The following is a 20,907-nucleotide window of genomic DNA, read 5'->3' as shown; positions in this document are numbered from 1 at the left end:
CTGGCGAGGCCCGTGATAAATTGGACTTCATTTCGTCGAGCACCAGAGCTCCAGCCCTGAAAAGCGGAGCTTTCTGGTGTCCAAACATTTGAATTCTGGTTCCCAATCCCCACCTGATATTTTCGGTCCATGGGTTATTCTTGTGCCACGGTGAGGATACACTCAAGACGTCAGAGCAACAACCTGATGTCATGAATGTCAGTTAAAACAATCCCTCCTCCTCTTCTCTACTTCTATTCACCGCTCCGGGCTCGTGTTTATTCTCACCCGCCTTTATCACCTCACTCGTCGTCCCCGTCCTGCTCCTTTTCTCTGTGCTCCTCTGTCCTCTCTTCCCAGATTCCTTCTGCTCCAGCGCTTCATCTTTGATATCCACTTAATCTTATATACCCACTTTTATACCCACCTCTATACCCATTTCATATTTTATACCCACTTCGCTTCATCTATTTATCTTTTCCCTCTCCACGTCATTTTATCCTGGCGTCTCCCTGCTTACTTGCCAAACCTGAAGAAAGGTCTTAGGTAGATGATAGAATAAACGTCAACTGTTTATTCATGTCAAAAGATGCTGCCTGACCTGCTGAGCTCCTCCAGCATATTGTGTGCTGCTTTGGATTCCATCATGTGCAGAATTTCACGTTTAAAATATTAAAATATATGTATTTTTTTTTAATTTGAAATGGACAGAGACCCACAGATGAGAGAATCATGTCCAAATACTTCACACTGCATGTGACTTCGGAGATTAACTTGTCGGGGGAAATGTGAAAGAAAGAAATTGTGGCAGAAATAAATTTCAGCCCAAAAATAACCAAAATATATCCCGTCTGATTTTCTGCTGTCAATAATAATGGAATTTATCAGAACGACAAATCATCCTGTAGTAATACAAGACTTCAAACTGCGGGTGTACCTCGAAATAATACATAGCCGGTCATACTTTATATTTTAGAAAAAAAAACATAGAAAACATACAACACAATACAGGTCCTTCGGTAGACAAAGCTGTGCTGAACATGTCTCTACCTTAGAACTACCTTGGCTTTACCCATAGCCCTCTATTTTTCTCAGCTCCATGTAGCCACGCAGGAGACTCTTAAAAGACCCTGTCGTTTCCGACTCCACCACATCCGCCGGCATCGCATTCCACGCACTCACCACTCTGCGTAAAAAAAAAACTTCACCTGACATCTCCTCTGTACCTGCTTCCAAACACCTTTAAACTGTGCCCTCTCGTGCTAGCCATTTCAGCCCTGGGGAAAAGCCTCTGACTGTCTATACGATCAATGCCTCCCATTATTTTGTACACCTCTATCAGGTCAGCTCTCATCCTCCGTCGCTCCAAGGAGAAAAGACCGAGTTCACTCAACCTATTCTCATAAGGCATGCTCCCCAATCTAGACAACATCCTTGTAAATCTCCTCTGCACCCTTTCTATGGTTTCCACATCCTTCCTGTAATGAAACATAGAAACATAGAAAATAGGTGCAGGAGTAGGCCATTCGGCCCTTCGAGCCTGCACCGCCATTTATTATGATCATGGCTGATCATCCAACTCAGAACCCCGCCCCAGCCTTCCCTCCATACCCGATGATCCCCGTAGCCACAAGGGCCATATCTAACTCCCTCTTAAATATAGCCAATGAACTGGCCTCAACTGTTTCCTGTGGCAGAGAATTCCACAGATTCACCACTCTCTGTGTGAAGAAGTTCTTCCTAATCTCGGTCCTAAAAGGCTTCCCCTTTATCCTCAAACTGTGACCCCTCGTTCTGGACTTCCCCAACATCGGGAACAATCTTCCTGCATCTAGCCTGTCCAATCCCTTTAGGATTTTATACGTTTCAATAAGATCCCCTCTCAATCTTCTAAATTCCAACGAGTACAAGCACAGTTCATCCAGTCTTTCTTCATATGAAAGTCCTGCCATCCCAGGAATCAATCTGGTGAACCTTCTTTGTACTCCCTCTATGGCAAAGATGTCTTTCCTCAGATTAGGGGACCAAAAGTGCACACAATACTCCAGGTGTGGTCTCACCAAGGCCTTGTACAACTGCAGTAGTACCTCCCTGCTCCTGTACTCGAATCCTCTCGCTATAAATGCCAGCATACCATTCGCCTGTTTCACCGGCTGCTGTACCTGCATGCCCACTTTCAATGACTGGTGTATAATGACACCCAGGTCTCGTTGCACCTCCCCTTTTCCTAATCGGCCACCATTCAGATAATAATCTGTTTTCCTATTTTTGCCACCAAAGTGGATAACTTCACATTTATCCACATTAAATTGCGTCTGCCTTGAATTTGCCCACTCACCCAACCTATGCAAGTCACCCTGCATCCTCTTAGCATCCTCCTCACAGCTAACACTGCCACTCAGCTTCGTGTCATCCGCAAACTTGGAGATGCTGCATTCAATTCCCTCATCCAAGTCATTAATATATATTGTAAACAACTGGGGTCCCAGCACTGAGCCTTGCGGTACCCCACTAGTCACCGCCTGCCATTCTGAAAAGGTCCCGTTTATTCCCACTCTTTGCTTTCTGTCTGCTAACCAATTCTCCATCCACATCAATACCTTACCCCCAAGACCGTGTGCTTTAAGTTTGCACACTAATCTCCTGTGAGGGACATTGTCAAAAGCCTTTTGAAAATCCAAATGTACCACATCCACTGGTTGTCCCCTATCCACTCTACTAGTTACATCCTCAAACAATTCTATGGGATTCGTCAGACATGATTTTCCTTTCACAAATCCATGCTGACTTTGTCCGATGATTTCACCGCTTTCCAAATGTGCTGTTATCACATCTTTGATAACTGCTTCCAGCAGTTTCCCCACCACCGACGTTAGGCTAACCGGTCTATAATTCCCCGGTTTCTCTCTCCCTCCCTTTTTGAAAGTGGGGTTAAATTAGCCACCCTCCAATCCTCAGGAACTAGTCCAGAATCTAACGAGTTTTGAAAAATTATCACTAATGCATCCACTATTTCTTGGGCTACTTCCTTAAGCACTCTAGGATGCAGACCATCTGGCCCTGGGGATTTATCTGCCTTCAATCCCTTCAATTTACCTAACACCACTTCCCTACTAACATGTATTTCACTCACTTCCTCCATCTCACTGGACCCTCTGTCCCCTACTATTTCTGGAAGATTATTTATGTCCTCCTTAGTGAAGACAGAACCAAAGTAATTATTCAATTGGTCTGCCATGTTCTTGCTCCCCATAATCAATTCACTTGTTTCTGTCTGTCGGGGACCTTCATTTGTCTTTACCAGTCTTTTCCTTTTTACATATCTATAAAAGCTTTTACAGTCAGTTTTTATGTTCCCTGCCAGTTTTCTCTCATAACCTTTTTTCCCCTTCCTAATTAAGCCCTTTGTCCTCCTCTGCTGAACTCCGACTCTCTCCCAGTCCTCAGGTGAGCCACTTTCTCTGGTTAATTTGTATGCTACTTCTTTGGAATTGATACTATCCCTAATTTCTCTTGTCAGCCACGGGTGTACTACCTTCCTTGATTTATTCTTTTGCCAAACTGGGATGAACAATTGTAGTAGTTCATCCATGCGATCTTTAAATGCTTGCCATTGCATATCCACTGTCAATCCTTTAAGTGTCATTTGCCAGTCTATCTTATCTAATTCACGTCTCATACCTTCAAAGCTACCTCTCTTTAAGTTCAGAACCTTTGTTTCTGAATTAACTATGTCACTCTCCATCTTAATGAAGAATTCCACCATATGAGGGACCAGAATTGAGCAGAGTACTCCAAGTGGTGTTTGACCAGGTTCCTATATAGCTGCAACATTACCTCTTTGCTCTTAAACCCAGTCCCACGATTGATGAAGGCCAATGCACCGTATTCACACAACTCGACTTCAGAAGTCATAATTAAATGCATATAAATAAGAGTGAATATGAGAAACTGGTGAAATTCAGAATTACTGTGCCTTTGGTCAGGATAATCAGATCCGTTTGCAAACTAATGGAGACAAGATCAAATGCGAATCAGCACATCGACAAAGAAATTGAGACCGTGCAGAACAATGCGGAAAACCCTTTTAACATCTTCAGCTCAAATCAATTTCTGCAGCACCGCGGGCTGATAAAGCGTCTACATTGCAGTCTCGCATTAACAAGAATAAAAGTTGACGGAACATGGAACAAGTGTTCCGTCAACAAGCTCCACAAGTCTCAGATGGAGCACATGAGGTGAAATTGTACAACGCTCGGGCCGAGGAGGACATGAAAATCACACAGCACAGCATTATTAGTGATCTTCCCCTCATAAACCGTGACTCTAGTACCGTAATATACAGAATGTACTTCAATCTGAATTGAAGTCAAACAGTACACGTGGTGGGGGGGGGGGCGGTGGAGGGAGGGGAACGTGGACTCAGATGGTGAGAAGCCTGCGTCGGGCATTTTCATACCTTACTAGGCGCAGATTGGAAGTCTGTGTGGGGCGCCACTCCTCGCACAGACTAGATCAATGTGTGATTAAGTGCCTTGCTCAAGAGCACAAACACGTTGCCACAGCTGAGGCTCGAACTAGCGACCTTGAGATAACTAGACGAACGCCTTAACCACTTGGTCACGTGCCTAACACGAGACTTACGAGACTTCAGTGGGTGAATATACGAGACTTAGAATAAAACTCAAACATTCAATGTAAACTTTCCAACACATCGGGCAGGCTATTCTCCAAACAAATGCAATATCTCTGTGCCTTGCCCCGTTGTACATGTAACCCCGCACATAAAGCCGCATTAACAGACTGGATTCAGAGTCTAGCTCAACAGTGTAATGACAGTCTTTATTTTATCTCAATATACAATGTCCGATACAGTTTTAAAACCAGCAAATATACTAAGCAAACAAAAAGAAATTCGCCTCACGAGAACAAGCCACACAGGGCATGCCTCAAATAAATAGCAGATCAGGTGTAATTTTAAACTCCTAAAAAGTGATGATTTTTTTTCACAATGGTGACACGCTGTTGATAATATCGCAACGCTGAACAGCGATACTTCTCAGCACGAGACGCAGCCCGGTAACTCATCAAACAGTAGAAAGTAATTTAAAGAAATATGTAAGCAAACTATCTGAAATTCAAAATCACAGCTTTATAAATCGGGATTATTAGAGGAAAGGGTAAGTGGCTAAACTATCGAAAATGAATTTAATAGTGACACTCCTGTCTGAGAAAACACTCTGCAGTAACATAGTCATAGTCATCGTCATAGTCATACTTTATTGATCCCGGGAGAAATTGGTTAACCGAATGTAACAAATTCCAGCGCTAAAAATCAAGTAAAACTCTCCCCACCAGCATGTTAGAGAGGGTGCAGTTTCAACTTGTTACCATGAGAAAAAAAATACAACAAATAACTAAGTTAAAAAGCTTAAAAGTAAGAAACTACGGAGCAACGGTAACCGGCTGCATGCACGACCGGCGCATGCGCACGAGGAACGACGTGGAGAATGCAGATAATCTATCTCTGAAATAAATCCGAATGACAGAGAATATAAGACCTATACAGTGCCAAAAACAGCTTTTATGTGGAAATTAATCACCCGATACGTCCACGTCCTTCAGCCTTCTGTCCCTGGAATAAACCAGGAATAATACATTTCAAAGTTTCCAGGTGAGTTCAAATAGTGGACCTACACAAAACAATGAATGAGAGAAAGCTCCCAAAGTAGCAGAGCAGGACTATCCCTTCGAATAGATGCAAATAACCAGAACCTGCCGATATTGCATCCAAAATATTGAAGCGTCCGCAATTACCTCAAGCCCTCGGACTGATAGATCTGCGTAAACATACCTACTGTTACGGGGAAAAAAATTCCAACCAAGCGAAGCAAATAATTGTACAGAATAAATCTGGTCCATAACATAAATCTTCATAACGCTATCCCGGAATCAATTCCATCCAGCAAAGTTAACATCCCACATACATAACGTACGTGGAATCATACACCGCGCTGAGGTCCTCAAGGGAAATATTTCCTTATATCTACTCCAATTGCAAATTTATTCCAAACCATTTTAAGATACTCCTAGATAGGTACATGGAGTTTAGAATAATAGAGAGCTATGGGTAACCCTGGATAATTTCACAGCGTTGTGGGCTGAAGGGTCTGTATTGTGCTGCAGGTTTTCTGTTTCAGTGTTTCTATTTTCCAAAGTCGTGTCCCATCAGGGGTATGCTGTCTCCCTGGTGCAAGGGTCAAGGGTGTCTCTGAGCGGCTGCAGGACATACTGGAGTAGGAGGGTGAACGGCCAGAGGTCGTGGTGCACATAGGTACCAACGATAAACGGAAGAAAAAGAGGTCCTACAAGGCGAATTTAGGGAGTTCGGAGATAAACTAAAAATAAGGACCACAAAGGTAATAATCTCTGGACTACTACCAGTGCCACGTGCTAGTCAGAGTAGAACTAAGAGGATATTTCAGATGAATACGTGGCTTGAAAAATGGTGCAAGGGGGAGGGATTCAAATTTCTGGGGCATTGGAACCAGTTCTGGAGGAGGTGGGACGGGTACAAACAGGACGGTCTTCACCTGGGCTGGACTGGAACGAATGTCCTAGGGGGAGCGTTTGCTACTGCTCTTCAGGAGGATTTAAATTAATGTAGCAGGGGGATGGGAACAAATGCAGAGAGACAGAGGGGTGTAAAATGAGGGTAGAAGCAAAAAAGTAGTAATGTGAAAAGTAAAAGTGGCAGGCCGGCAAATCCAGGACAAAAATCAAAAAGGGCCACTTTTCAACATAATTGTATAAGCGCTAAGACCGTTGTAAAAGCAAGCCTGAAGGCTTTGTGTGTCAATACAAGGAGCATTCGTAACGAAGTGGATGAATTGAATGTGCAGATAGTTATTTATGAATATGATATAGTTGGGATCACAGAGACATGGCTCCAGGGTGACCAAGGGTGGGTGCTCAACGTTCAGGGATATTCAATATTCAGGAGGGATAGACATGAAGGAAGGGGAGGTGGGGTGGCATTGCTGGTGAGAGAGTAGATTAACACAATAGCTGGAAGGACATTAGCCGGGAGGATGTGGAATCGATATGGGTAGAGCTGCATAACTCTAAGGGGCAGAGGTGGGAGTTGTGTACAGGCCACCTAACAGTAGTAGTGAGGTTGGGGATGGCATTAAACAGGAAATTAGAAATCCGTGCAATAAAGAAACAGCAGTAAAAATGGGTGACTTCAATCTACATATAGATTGGGTGAACCAAATTGGTAAGGGTGCTGAGGAAGAAGATTTCTTGGAATGTATGCGGGATAGTTTTCTGAACCAACATGTCGAGGAACCAACTGGACAGCAGGCCATTCTAGACTGGGCATTGAGCAATGAGGAAGGGTTAATTAGCAATCTTGTCGTGCGAGGCCCCTTGGGTAAGAGTGTCCATAATATGCTGGAATTCTTCATTAAGATGGAGAGTGATATAGTTAATTCAGTAACAAAGGTTCTGAACTTAAAGAAGGGTAACTTTGAAGGTATGAGACGTGAATTAGCTAAGATAGACCGGCAATTTATACTTTTTAAACTGTTGACGGTGGATATGCAATGGCAAACATTTCAAGATCGCATGGATGAACTATAACAATTGGTTATCCCAGTTTGACAAAAGAATAAACCAGGGAAGGTAGTGCACCCGTGGCTGCCAAGGGAAATTAGGGATAGTCTCAATTCCAAAGAAGAAACATACAAATTAGCCAGAAAAAGCGGCACACCAGAGGACTGGGAAAAAATTCAGAGTTCAGCAGAGGAGGACAAATGGCTTAATTATGAAAGGGAAAAAAAATTATGAGAAAAAGCTGGAAGGGAACATAAAAAACTGACTGTAAAAGCTTTCATAGGTATGTGAAAAGAAAAAGACTGGTTAAGGCATATGTAGTTCCCTTGCCGTCAGAAACAGGTGACTTGATCATGGGGAACAAGGACATGGCAAAACAATTGAATAACTACTTTGGTTCTGTCTTCGCTGAGGAGGACACAAATAATCTTCCGGAAATAGTAGGGGACCGAGGGTCTAGTTAGATGGAGGATCTGAGGGAAATATATGATAGTAGGGAATTAGTGTTAGGTAAATTGAAGGGATTAAAGGCAGATAAATCCCTAGGGCCAGATGGTCTGCATCCCAGAGTGCTTAAGGAAGTAGCCCAAGAAATAGTGGATGCATTAGTGATAATTTTTCAAAACACTTTACATTCTGGATTAGCTCCTCAGCATTGGAGGGTGGCTAATGCAACCCCGCTTTTTTAAAAAAAGGACGGAGAGAGAAACCGGTGAATTATAGACCTGTAAGCCTGTGTCATGGTCCGGATCGGGGTCCCTTTAAATTTACTTTGTTTATGTTACGATCCAGACCGTTGATTCCTTGTTTTCCTGTGTCCCTCGACTTTTGTGATTAGCGGCAATCAACGCTCGGGTGAAACGGTAGTTTATAGACTCCGGCTTTCAGCCGTTCGGCGAGGGAGCGTCTGCAAAGTCATCAAGGTACGGCGTGCCAAAGTCATCTGGCCGGAGCAAGTCTAGTCTCCGCCCGAAGCGAGTGCCGGTAATTCGCCTTTCCTCACCGGAGCAACCCTGTCCAGTTATCTCGCCAAAGCGACCCTGCTAAGTTTCCTCACCGAGGTGGGTCCGTCAGATATCCCGCCGGCGGGAATCAAGAACCGCTGTCTACTGTTCCCGGGTCGAGTCGAGAGCTCGCCACTACCCAGAAGCTCCAAGACAAGTCCTAGCTCCGGCGGCATTCAAGCACTAAGTCAAGTCCTGTCTCTGAATGCTTCCCAGTTCTGATTCAAGTCCTGGCCCTGGCGGTCTGTGTTTCCTGCCCTACCGCCTTGTCTGAATCCCTTCTCTGCCCCTCTCGCCTCTAGCCCTCGTCTGCAGCCCCGCCTGCACTTCTGTCTAGTTCCATCACCGGTGCTGGATAGGTACTGTCTGGTGTTCATTCGTTTCGGTCTTGGCTTGTCTTGTCCTCGCCTCCGTGGGGTTAGTCAAGCCGTCCTGCCGTTGTTCTGCGGGGGTTATGTCTTGTCTTGTATGGCCCTCGCCTCCGTGGGGCTAAGTCTGGCCGTCTTGCTGTTGCCCCGCGGGGAGTCATGTCATGCCTTGTCTTGTACTCGCCTCCTTGGGGTAAGTCAGGCCGTCTTGCCGTTGCCCGGCGGGGGGTCATGTCTTGTCGTGTCTAGTCCTCGCCTCCGTGGGGTAAGTCAGGCCGTTTTGCTGTTGCCCCGCGGAGCGTCATGAGTCCCGGCCCTATGTCCTGTACGCAAGGAGGTGTCCCGGCTCTCTGCTCTGTGTTTGAGTCCCGGCCCTATGTCCTGTACCCAAGGAGGGGTCCCGTCTCTCTGTTCTGTGTGTGAGACCCGGCCTTATGTCCTGTACCCAAGTAGGGGTAGCGGCTCTCTGTTCTGTTTGTGAGTGCCGGCCCTATGCCCTCTACCCAAGGAGGGGTCCTGACTCTGTGTTCTGTGTATGTGTCCATGGTTCCGTGTACCTGTTCTCCCGAGACCGAGGCTCTGTGTTCCCATGTTCCTCCTCTCCCTAGCCCATGCCATGTCCTTGCCTGGTTCTGGGGTCCGAGTTAGAGGCAAGACCCAGTTACTGGGCCCTTGCCCAGTCTCTGGCTCGGATTCCATATCCTAGCCTCTTCATGTCTCCCATAGTTCTGGGAGCCGATTCTGAGTCCAAGCCCAGACCCTTGGTCCCAGTCTAGTCGTAGTCCCGAGTCCTTGTCCATTTCACTATTCCTGCTCCTGCTTTGCTCTTCTGGTATCAAACAACAAACTAAATCTAAGTAACCTCACAAGATGTGTCTTGCATTTGGGTCCACCCTTGCTCCCTGTGGCCCGCCACTGTGACAGCCTGACATCGCCTGTGGGGAAAGTGCTAGAGTCAGTTATCAAAGATGTGATAACAGCAAAGTTGGAAAGCAGTGAAATCATTGGACAAAGTCAGCGTGGATTTGTGAAAGGAAAATCATGTCTGACGAATCTCATAGAAATTTTTGAGGATGTAACCAGTAGAGTGGATAGGGGAGAACCAGTGGATGTGGTATATTTGGATTTTCAAAAGGCTTTTGACAAGGTCCCACACAGGAGATTAGTGTGCAAACTTAAAGCACACGATATTGGGGGTAAGGTATTGGTGTGGGTGGAGAATTGGTTAGCAGACAGGAAGCAAGGTGTGGGAATAAACGGGACCTTTTCAGAATGGCAGGCAGTGACTAGTGGGGTACCGGAAGGCTCAGTGCTGGGACCCCAGTTGTTTACAATATATATTAATGACTTGGATGAGGGAATTAAATGCAGCATCTCCAAGTTTGCGGATGACACGAAGCTGGGAGGCAGTGTTAGCTGTGAGGAGGATGCTAAGAGGATGCAGGGTGACTTGGATAGTTTAGGTGGGTGGGCAAATTCATGGCAGATGCAATTTACTGTGGATAAATGTGAAGCTATCCGCTATGTTGGCAAGAACAGGAAAACAGCTTATTATCTGAATGGTGGCCGATTAGGAAAAGGGGAGGTGCAACGAGACCTGGGTGTCATTATACACCAGTCATTGAAAGTGGGCATGCAGGTACAGCAGGCGGTGAAAAAGGCAAATGGTATGCTGGCATTTATAGCGAGAGGATTCGAGTACAGGAGCAGGGAGGTACTACTGCAGTTGTACAAGGCCTTGGTGAGACCACACCTGGAGTATTGTGTGCAGTTTTGGTCCCCTAATCTGAGGAAAGACATCTTTGCCATAGAGGGAGTACAAAGAAGGTTCACCAGATTGATTCCTGGGATGGCAGGACTTTCATATGAAGAAACACTGGATGAACTGGGCTTGTACTCGTAGGAATTTAGAAGATTGAGGGGGGATCTGATTGAAACGTATAAGATCCTAAAGGGATTGGACAGGCTAGATGCAGGAAGATTGTTCCCGATGTTGGGGAAGTCCAGAACGAGGGGTCACAGTTTGAGAATAAAGGGGAAGCCTTTTAGGACCGAGATGAGGAAAAACTTCTTCACACAGAGAGTGGTGAATCTGTGGAATTCTCTGCCACAGGAAACAGTTGAGGCCAGTTCATTGGCTATATCTAAGAGGAAGTTAGATATGGCCCTTGTGGCTAAAGGGATCGCGGGTATGGAGAGATGGCAGGTACACGGTTTTGAGTTGGATAATCAGCCATGATCATACTAAATGGCGGTGCAGGCTCGAATGTCCAAATGGCCTACTCCTGCATCTATTTTCTATATTTCTATGTTTATATCAAACATATTCCCACTCTTCACAGCGAATTTGTTCCATATCCCGTTGCAGTTGCTTTGGTTAACACGGAAAGTAAACCCATCAGCATTTCAGAAATTCTCAGCGCAATCGTCCATGACCAGTCCGGTCGCTTAAATGCTGCGGAAACGCATACCCCACACAAGAACATCAGAATGACTGAGGGACTGATGGCAGCATTCCGGAAGAGGAATTCTGGAGAAAACAGTAACCCTCTCTGATGGCTCAGCAGTGGACACGGAGAGAAGTGTCAAAATCTCGGGCGATAATACCTCCGAGGATCCAGCATAAATCCAGCACGGTAATGCAATCGCGATAGCATGACAGGGGTTCGACAGCATTAGTTGGTTGATTAAATACAGTATATCACGGATGTCCGAAAACAGTGAAGCACCCTGGACACTGTCCCATCGCGCACTCTCCCGGGATCAGACACAGAGTGTAGCTCCTTCTGCACCGTTCCATCACACTCCATGAAAAATATTCCAGACATATTACAGACCAGCCTGAAGCTGTCAGAAGAAAACCGAAATGAATATTATATTATTTATGAATGGGACATCGCTCGAATAAATTGATACTGTGGTGCAGATATAGTGGAACGGATAACGGAATCGGCAAACTTAAGTGTACAGTGATACACGGTGAAGGGAGCAATTTAGAATTGCTGAGAGAGAAATGCATTCATATAAACGCTGCTGGAACGTAAACGCGCTGATTCTGAGAGTTTTATTTCGAGTAAATTACGAATTTAAATACGCACTTACTTATTTAAGTAATTTAATTTATTTATAGTTTATTTTTATTCAACATTTAAGAAGTTGTGTTGCCAACCCATAGAAAGTTACAGATCAGGCGCTGCTCAATTAGCTCTATGAGGTTGAGCAAGGAATAGCGTGCAGAATGAAGTCGGGCCGAACAGTCTGTTTGCTATATGACTCTATTACGCAGAATGTACTGCTCCGTAAAACGTCATCATTCATAAGTGCACTGTCCATCTCACAATTTTGACATATAGAAACTATAGACCTGTCAGCCTGACATCAGTGATTGGGAAGTTGTTGGAAACGATTGTTGAGGATGATATTACGGAGTTCCTGGAGGCACATGGCAAGTGAGGCCAAAGGCAGCATGGTTTCCTGATAGGAAATTCCTGCCTGCCAAACCTATTGCAATTCTTTGAGGAAATTACAAGCACGGTAGACAAAGAAGATGCAGTAGACGAAGAGTACCTGGATTTTCAGAAGGCCTTTGACAAGATGCCGCACATGAGGCTGCTTAGCAAGTTAAGAGCCCATGGAATTACAGGGAAAACTACGAGCGTGGGTGTAGCATTGGCTGGCCGGCAGAAAAGAGCGAGTGGTAATAAAAGGATCCTATTCTGGCTGGCTGCCGTTTACCAGTGATGTTCCAGTGATGTTCCACAGGCGTTGGTGTTGGGACAGTTGCTTTTTACGATGTATGTCAATGATTTGGACGACGGCATTAATGTATTTGTGGCTAAATTTGCTGCTGATGCAAAGATAGGTGGAGGAGCGGACAGTGTTGTGGAAACATACAGCCTGTAGAGAGACTTAGATAGTTTAGGGGAATGGGCAAAGAAGTGGCAAGTGTAATACAATGTTGGAAACTGTATGGTCATGCACTTTGGTGGAGCAAATAAACGGACAGACTATTATTTAGATGGGGAGAGAATTCAAAATGCAGAGACGCAAAGGGACTTGAGAGCCCTTGTGCAATATACTCTAAAGGTTAACCTCCAGTTTGAGATGGTTGTGAAGAAGGCGAATGCAGTGCTGGCATTCATTTCTAGAGGGATAGAAGATCAGCGCAGGTGTGATGTTGAGATGAGATTTTGAGGATCTATAAAACACGATTGAGACGACACTTGGAGTATTGTGTGCAGTATTGTGCTCCTTATTTTTGAAAGGATATACTTACATTGGAGAAGGTTCAGAGAAGATTCGCGACAATGATTCCAGGAATGAAAGGGTTACCATATGAGAAGCGTCTGGTAGCTCTTGGGCTGTATTCCCTGAAGTTCAGGAGAATGAGTGGGGGGAGGGAGGGTAGGGTGGAATCTCATTGTAGCTTCCAGAATGTTAAAAGGCCCGAACAGATTAGAAACGGCGAAGTTATTTCCCATTGTAGGGGATTCTAGGACAAGAGGGCACGCCTTCAGGATTGAAGGACGTCCTTTTACAATAGACAATAGACAATGGACAATAGGTGCAGAAGTATCCCATTCGGCCCTTCGAGCAAGCACCGCCATTCACTGTGATCATGGCTGATCATCCACAATCAGTATCCAGTTCCTGACTTATCCCCACAACCTTTGATTCTGCTATCTTTAAGAGCTCTATCCATCTTTTTCTTGAAAGCATACTGAGACTTGGCGTCCACAGCTTTCTGGGGTACAGCATTCCATATATCCACCACTCTCTGCAACCTACTCTTCAACCTACGTTGGATTGTTCGCAACTTTGGCGGCAAAGTCACCAATTTCATCATCCCGATTACTGGCATATAAGTGTAGGTGAGCGGCAGCCTGCAGACGAGAGCAAGTGGTCATGTAAGGGGACTATAAAGGGCTGGGGCATATTTATTTTTAAAATAGTCCTTGATGGCTAGCGTTGAGTTAATAGGTTGAAGAGCCCGTTTCCATACTGTTTATCGCTTTGCCTCTCTCTCAACATCCACCCTGCTGTGTCCTCTCAGCTTCTGTCTGGTCCAAATAGATAACCCCTCATTCTATCATCTTCAGCCATTCGTGATAGGAAAACACCTTTGATCCAGGAACCTGCTGAGGTGATATCGTCTGGACTGTTAACGTGAACGGATTCTCTCTTAAACAAGGGATTCAGCACCGTACATAGTGGTCGAGGTGTGGCTGTGCTAATACTCTGTACAGTTGTATTCCCAATCCCCGGCCCTGTTGTATTAAATATCATTGTGGCGTTTGCTGCCTTGACTGCTCGATGCACCATCGTACTATTCTCACACGCAAGAACATCTCAATCCCTTTGAACATCACTTACGTGTAATCTTCTCGACTTAATTCTTCGTCCCTCACATTTTCCACCATTAACCTACACATGCCGACTTTTCAAATACTGTTTCTATCTATCAGTACGTAAGTCCAAATTTGCGCGTTAAAACCGGCCCTCTCACCTCCTTTCGAGTTATCAGAAAACTTGGAAACACTTTCAAAATCAAATGGAAATACGGACGACCTCTGTGTCAGGTACTGGCCGAATCGAAGCGACGAAATCCGATCCCGAGGGCGATCGAAGTAATAGAGAGCGAGGAATGTCACAAAATTTTGACAATTTAAGAAACAGACCAGATAGAAATGGCCCGTTGTTACAGGCAAGTGACTGCTCGGCTCTGCTTATTGCTCCGCGGGGTTTTGCTTGTCTCTGTGCTGGCCTGAGGCTGTGACCTGCAACTGGTGGATTGCTTGTCCGGCTGCAGAGATGCCTGGCTTTGTGACCTGAATACTGTTTTCATGCTCTTATTTTTGTACGATATGTTTCTCTCTCTCTCTGCTCACTGGGTGTTTGACAGTCCTCTTTTGTTTTAATGAGTTTTATTAGGTTTGTTTTCTTCGTGGCTGCCTGTATGGACACGAATCCCGGGGCTGTATAAAGTCTCTACACCTTGATGACAAATGAAGGGACAGGCGCAGGAAGAGCGATAAAGCGAAACTGATTGCCATGGCATATTGTGTCGACATTCACGCCAATCTACCTCTCCCAAGATATCGAGGAGGCATTTGTAGTGATTCTTCGAGAAGCACAATATTCTCGAATAGTTTTGAAAATTGGAAACTGACGATGTTGCAGGCTATTATTAACGATGAAGTTTCACGGCACTTCGAGGCGGAAGTCACCACGGTTTCCTCAAGGGGTAATCTAGTCTGACAAATCGCTTGAAATTCTTTGCGGAAATAACAGGCAGCATATGCAAAGGAGAGTCACTGAATGTTGTTTACTTGGATTTTCAGGAGGTCATTGACAAAGTGCAGCACACGAGTCTGCTAAAAAATGATCAAGGCCTCTCATAATACTGCAAAGGTACCGCCATAGATAGATGGATCACTGTTTGGGTGGAAATAGTGAGAATAAAGGGATTTTTTCTGGTCGTGGCCAAGTGGATAAGGCGTTCGTCTAGTTGCATCAAGGTCGCTAGTTCGAGCCTCAGTTGTGGTAGCGTGTTTGTGCCCTTGAGCAAGGCACTTAATCACAGATTGCTCTAGTCTGTGCGAGGAGTGGCGCCCCACAAAGACTTCCAATCTGCGCCTTGTAAGGCAAGAAAATGCCCGGCGCAGGCCTCTCATGGTCTGAGTCGACGTTCCCTCCCAACCCTCCCTCCCCTTCCTTTTCTGGTCGTGATGCTGGTGACTAGTCGGTATTAGGGCCGCAATTTTTCACCTTATATGCCAGTAATCGGGATGATGAAATTGGTGATTTTGCCGCCAAAGTTGCGAACAATCCAACGTAGGTTGAAGAGTAGGTTGTCTTGAGGAAGCAGAAAATTTGCAGAAGACGTTGTTCAGATGAAGAGATAGGCAATGAAGTGCCAGATAGACTATACGTTAGTACGGTGGGCAAATGGACTGTCAACATTTATTTCGAGAGAACTAGAAAATAAAAACAAGTATGTAATGCGGAGCCTTTATAAGACTTTTATATGACTGCAGATGGAATATGGTGAACTGTTTGGGTCCCTTATCTAAAACGGATGTGCCGGCATTGGAGAGAGTCCAGAGGACCGTCACAAGAATGATGCCCGGAATAAAAGAGTTACCTATGAGGAATATTTTAGGACCCTGGGCCTTGGTCGCTGGAATTTGGAAGAATGAGTCGGGGATCTCAGTGAAATCTATCGAATATTGACAGACCAAGATAGACTGGACATACAGTACTAGAGTTGTAGTACTGGAGTCAAGGACCAGCGGGCACAACCTCAGAGAAAGACGTCCCTTTTCTAAAGCAATTTCTGTAGCCAGAGAGTTATGGATTTGTGCAATTTATTGCCACGCATAGCCGTGAAAAGCAAGTAATTGGGTATATTTAAAGCGGCAGTTGAGGAGGTGGACAGGTAGAAAGGGTGTCAAATGTGACGAGGAGAAGGCAGGGGAATTGAGTTGAGAGGAATGACCATAAGAACATAAGGCATAGGCGCAGAATTTGGCCATCTGGCCCATCGATTCTGCTCCGCCATTCAATCATGGCTGATTTTTCTTTTTCTCTCCTCATGAACTCCAGTTCCCAGCACTCTCCCCATAACCTTTGGTGCCATGTCTAGTCAAAAACCTACCAATCTGTGCTGTAAATACGCCCAGCGACCTGGCCTCCACAAATGGATGTGGCAATAAATTCCACAAATTCACCACCATTTGGCCAAATAAATCTCTACGCATCTCTGTTTTGAAAGGGCGCCCCTCCATCCTGACGCTGTGCCCCCTTTTCCTGGACTCCCCTACCATGGGAATCACCCTTTCCACATCTACTCTGTCTAGTCCTTTCAATATTCGAATAGTTTCAATTAGATCCCCCTCCCATCCTTCTGAATTTCCAGCGAGTACAGTCCCGGAGTCATCAATCATCATTGTGAACGTCCTCTAGACTCTCTCCAGTGCCAGCCCGTATTTTCTAAGGTGCGGGACCCAAAACAGTTCACAATATTCAAGGTGAGACGTCAGCCGTGATGGAATGGCGGAGATCGGTGAGCCGAATAGCCTAATTTTGCTCCTATATCTTGCGGTATTGAGGCCAAATTTGGTGATAAATTAATGATGAATATCGCTTTTCATGACTCAGATAACAAACCGCCTGGCGTCCCTGTGACAAATTTGGAAGCTTGGATGTTTTAAAGTGACAGTTTCAAAAGTGGTCCTCCCCGATTAACATGTCGCGACGAGGATGGGATTCGAACCCACGCGTGCAGAGCACAATGGATTAGCAGTCCATCGCCTTAACCTCTCGGCCACCTCGTCTGCTCTTCTCTCTCTTGTGCTCCGAAGTTCTGATTTTCTTCACAGCATTTAAAACTTCTGCTTTAGGTCCACCCATGTGTGTTCAGATTCTAGGCCGAATTACTTTGCTCGCCGTGCTTACCAGAATTCATGGAGTTTGGGTAAGGACAGTTTAGAGAGATGTGTGCCAACCACAGGAAACATGGAAATAGGTATTTCATGCACTTTGGACCCCATGGACGTGCTGTGGTATAACTATCGAATCCGTGCTCTGTAACTCGGAGAAACTGTGAATGTTTTGAGTTGTAAAACGAGATAAATTTATGTCGAATTAAATAAAATTTGAATAGCTTTGTTATCATATTGCTTGATTTCAGGTAAGCAGATATTATAGGAATTTGCCATCTGGTTCAGAATGACGATTTCCCGTGTTTTGGGCAAATGCAATAACCCGATAGTTACCACATTATGACGCGCTGACGTCACGCCCGGCTGTGCGCAGCCGCAGATCCGAACACCCTGACGCTTACCCGACACATACACATGGCTGCTCGGTTCGGGAATACCAAACCAACGGCTGAAAACCTGAAAAGAAATCGAGTTCACTCCATCAATAATGTATTTAATGTGGTGGACCATTTCACTGATTCCAATCCCAGAATATAACGCCGCTGCAAAAGACAGTGGGCATGTGCCTTTGAGAATTCCTTTCTCTGTGACAGAAACTAAATATTGTACAGCCCAAAGCAGAAGTGCATGGAGAGATATTGACAACAGGTCGAATGTTCACCTGGGATGAAATCACTGCTTGCGTGTACTTTTAGCTCGGCCAGGAAGCCACTTAACAGGTGGAAACTTCTTGAAGCATTCAGCATGTGCCCTTTGGCCTTTCTCACAAAATACGGCCGTGTGGCCTAATGGATAAGGCGTCTGACTTCGGTGCTTGACATGGTGGAAGTTATCAGAAGATTGCAGGTTGGAGTCCTGCCACGGTCGTTTTGAAAACCTGGCGGATTCGGTTCCATTCTGTCTCTCACTCCCTGAATCCAACTGGTTGTCTCAATTCCGCGTGGGGATTAACCGGAGTACTACACCCTCGGTGAAAACATAATGCCTCGTCTTCACAACATATAATATTATGTGGTATTTCTGCAGACACTTTCATAAACAATTGGTTGGAGCTTCTCAGACGCTCAGGAGGTGCTGCTGGGAAGGTGAAGTTTATTTCCTATTGAGCTCCGTTTCCGAGCACACCTTATCGGCGTGGATTCACCACCCAGCAGTGACGGTACATTCTCCTGTCTCCAACCCTCCTCCTCTTCTTGGACTCAACGCGCTGGTTCTCTGCCTGTTCTGGGATATCTTCATCACTAATTGCCAACTACACATCAACCGCCTCAGCATCAGGAATCCTCACTTCTCCTTGTACCGTACCCCTCTGAATACGCTGCCCTCCCAAATCTCAACCCCCATCCCCAAATTTACCTTCAATCACGCAGACAAAGTGCTGCTGTTGTAGAGTGGCGGACTGACCTCTACCTTGCTGAGACAAGGCGGGAACTCTCAGACACATCTTCATCCCTACACCTTGAATAATCCCGACTGCGGACAATCACAGAACTATCTCCGGGGTGCGGACGATCACAGAACTGTCTTCGGGGTGCGGACGATCACAGAACGGTCTTTGGGGTGCGGCCGATCACAGAACCGTCTCCGACATTATCACTGACGTTATCAACTCTGGAGAACCTGCATTCACTGCAGAAAACTCATGGTTCCATTGCCCTGAACTGCTCGATTTACCTCCGACTTGATTCACAAATCAGATTGTCCAGGTAGGCTCATTGTCTCGGCCTACTCCTGCCCCACTGATTATCTGTTTTCATAGCTCCAGTCCATCCTATGCCCCATACTCAGTCCCTTCCCACCTGCATTCGCGAACCTTCCCGAGCTCTGATCGACTCACTAAATTCCAGTTCCCTGGCTATGACCGTCTCATTTTCTCTATGGACGTCCAGTCCCCGTATTAAAAGGCCTTAAAAATCTCCACATTTCTCAAGGAAAGAACCAACCAGTTCCCCTCTATCATCACCATCCTCCGTCTGGCAGAACCGGTCCTCACCTCAACAGTTTCAGCGTCGGTTCCTCCTACTCACTCCAAATTCAATGGGTAGCCATGGACACTCGCATGAGTCCAGATATGTCTCCCATTTCGTTGGCTAAGTAAAACAGTCCATGTACCTGTCATGGTCCGGTCCGTGAAATCCGCATTCCCGTTCACAGTCCGGTTCATCGATCCTTATTCCGGGTTTTCCTGCTTTCCCTTGTTCCATTGAGTGCCTTAATTGAGGCGCTTGATTCTCGTTTTGGGCTGGCACATAAATACCTCTGGAAACCAAGGATTGGCTGCTGGATTGTTCCCTTCCCCTCCCCATCTGAAACCCTCACAGTTACCTCGGCGGTTTCCCCGGCAGTCACTTCGGCAAGTATCCTCGATAGTTATCCCGGCACCGCGTCCTAGAAGGGACCCGCCCGTGTGTCCCAGAAGTGTTCGGGCCCTGCGTCCTGGAAGGGTCCCGGCCCTGCGTCTTGGAAGGGTTCCGCCCCTGCGTTCAAGAAGCGTCCCGGCCCTGCATCCTGGAAAGGTATGTGCATTGTGTCCTAGAAGTGTTCCGGCCCTGCACCTTAAAAGTGTCCCGGCCCTGCGCCCTGAAAAGGTCCCTGCCCTGCGCTCCAAGGAGGGTCCCAGCCCTGCGCTCCAAGGAGGGTCCCGGCTCCGTACGTAAGAGTCTAATCAAGCCGAGTCCAAGAACAGAGCCAAATCTACTCCAAGAGCGACGTCTTGTGCTGGAGCTCCTCGCCCAGCCCAGGAGTCGCCGCCATTCCAGGAAAGCCTACCATTCCATCGCCAGACCATATTTCGGGCATTCTGAACGTCTGCTTTTCTTTCTCCTACCTCCATCCAGGCGGAGGGATGCTCACAAAGCGCGTTGCCCATTTGCGTAGGTTACGGCGTCGGAATTAGCCTTTAGGAAGAAGACACCAGATGTATCGGCAACAGTGATGTGGTCGCGGGATCGTAGGGCCGACCACTGAATTGCTTCGAGGCGATGGACAGAAATAAAAATGACCCAGGTCTCATAAGAGAATCTGAATGTCACAATCTTTATAAAGACACGGAGAACGAGTATTTACCTCAGATTCATTCAGAGTCCAGAGTGTTCTTCAACCAGAAGCACTGGATGAACAAGGGATCTGCAAAATGCTGAGCGGTGGATTATTGGCAATACTTATCACATTTATTCATTATTATTATTTATCTATAGGATTTGTTTTATATTGACCCGCATCTGGGCCGTACCCTCCAAATATCCGGACCTGCCTCTCGGTTTTTTTGCATTACCTTACTTTTCATTTTTCTATTTTCTATTTATGATTTATAATTTATTTTTTTTTAATATTTACTATTGATTTGTAATCCAGGGAGCGGGTAGTGCAGAATCAAATATCGCTGAGATGATTGTACGTTCTAGTATCAATTGTTTGGCGACAATAAAGTATGAAGTATAAAGTATTTTGCTCATTTGATGGTTGTCTATTGCTGTGTGCAGCGCTTTATCAGCT

At 45.7% G+C, this 20,907-nt stretch overlaps 2 non-coding genes across 2 annotated transcripts; one reads left to right on the top strand and one right to left on the bottom strand.

Annotated features, from left to right (window-relative positions):
* Positions 1-17,222: 17,222 nt before the first annotated feature.
* Positions 17,223-17,304, bottom strand: trnas-gcu (transfer RNA serine (anticodon GCU)). Its single transcript has one exon. It is a non-coding gene; the product is annotated as a tRNA-Ser (tRNA).
* Positions 17,305-18,186: 882 nt separating this feature from the next.
* trnar-ucg (transfer RNA arginine (anticodon UCG)) lies at positions 18,187-18,279 on the top strand. Its single transcript has 2 exons — positions 18,187-18,223; positions 18,244-18,279. It is a non-coding gene; the product is annotated as a tRNA-Arg (tRNA).
* Positions 18,280-20,907: the final 2,628 nt, after the last annotated feature.

This window comes from Mobula hypostoma, unplaced genomic scaffold (assembly GCF_963921235.1).
Source record: "Mobula hypostoma unplaced genomic scaffold, sMobHyp1.1 scaffold_36, whole genome shotgun sequence".
NCBI classification, from domain to species: Eukaryota; Metazoa; Chordata; class Chondrichthyes; order Myliobatiformes; family Myliobatidae; genus Mobula; species Mobula hypostoma.
Note: the sequence above shows the minus strand (reverse complement) of the source record. Positions and strands in the feature narration are given on the sequence as shown.